Raw genomic sequence first — 1,710 nt, forward strand, 5'->3', positions numbered from 1 at the left:
AAAACATTTGACAAAATTCTGTACTTTTTAATGATAAAACATCTTAAAAACCTAGGAATAGAAGAAAATTACCTCAAATTACTTCAACATAATAAAGTTCACATATAAAAAGCTTACAGCTATCCTCATACTCAATGGCAAAATTTGAAAGCTTTTCCTCTAATACCAGGAACAAGACAAGAATTCCCTTTCTTGCCACTTCTATTCAACAGAGTAATGGAAGTTCTAGCCAGAGTAATTAGGTGAGGACTTCCATTACTTTGTAATTACTTTTTTTAAGAAAAAGATCCAAATCAGGAAGGAAGAAGTATAATTGTCCCTATTCGAAGATGATATGATCTTATATGTAGAAAATCCTAAAGCCTCTCCCTCCCCAAATAAAATAAAACCTGTTGGAGCTAATAAACAAACTCAGTAAAGCTGCAGGAAACAAAATCAATAAAAAAAATTAGTCATGTTTTTATACTGCTAATGAAATACCTGAAAAGGTAGTTTTCTATCTGAAATTAGGAAAATAATACCACATAAAATAGCACCAAAATGAATAAAATACCTAGAAATAAACTTAAGGAGATGAAAGACTTATACATTGAAAACTACAAAATATTGATGAAAGATATTAAAGAAGACACAAACAAATGTTAAGGCATCTCATGTTCATGGGTTATAAGACAATATTTTTATAATGTCAATACCACTGAAAAGCAATTCACAGATTCAAAATCATATCAAAATTCCATATGGAGTCATATCAAAATTCCAATGACATTTTTCACAGAAATAGAAAAAACAGTACTAAAATTTGTATGTAATCACAAAAGACTTCAAAAAGCCAAAACAATCTTGAAGAAAAAAGCAACAAAGCTGGGGAATCACACTTCCTAATTTCAAAATATATTACAAGGCTATATTAATGAAAACACTATGGAACTGGCAAAAACACAGATATATAAACTAATGGAACAGAATAGAGAGCCCAGAAATGAATCCACACATATACAGTCAACTAATCTTCACAAGGGCCTCAGGAATACACAATGGGAAAAGGATGATCTCTTCAATAAATGGTGTTGGAAAAACTGGATATCCACATGTAAAAGAATTAAACTGGAAACTTTTTTTGTACATCATATCCAATAATGGACTCAAAATGGATTAAAAATTTAAACATAAGACCTGAAACTTTGAAACTCCTAGAAGAGAACATAGGAGAAAATCTTCACGATATTGGTCTTGGCAATGATTTTTTGAATATGACACCAAAAGCACAAGCAACAAAAGCAAAAATAGAGAAGTGGATATCCATCAAATTAAAAAAGCTTCTGAACATCAAGGAAACTATTAATAGTGAAAAGACAATTTACAGAATAGGAGAAAATATTTGCTCTGATCAGAGGTTAATATACAAAATATATGGAAACTGTTAAGGCACTCTTACATCTCAGATGCAAAAAACCAAAACAAAAGCCCAAAACTCCCACTAAAAAATTGGAAAAGACATTTATCCAAAGAAGACATATAAATGACCAATAGGAAGCCAGATGTGGTGGATCACACCTGTAATCCTAGCACTTTGGGAGGCCGAGGTAGGAGGATCCCTTGAGGCCAGGAGTTCGAGACCAGCCTTGGCAATAGGGAGACCCCGTCTCTACAAAATAATAACAATAATAATAATTATAATAATAAATAATTAGCAGGGCATGGTGGTAA

The sequence above is a fragment of the Propithecus coquereli genome, unplaced genomic scaffold, assembly GCF_000956105.1.
Source record: "Propithecus coquereli isolate 6110/MARCELLA unplaced genomic scaffold, Pcoq_1.0 Scaffold397, whole genome shotgun sequence".
NCBI lineage: Eukaryota > Metazoa > Chordata > Mammalia > Primates > Indriidae > Propithecus > Propithecus coquereli.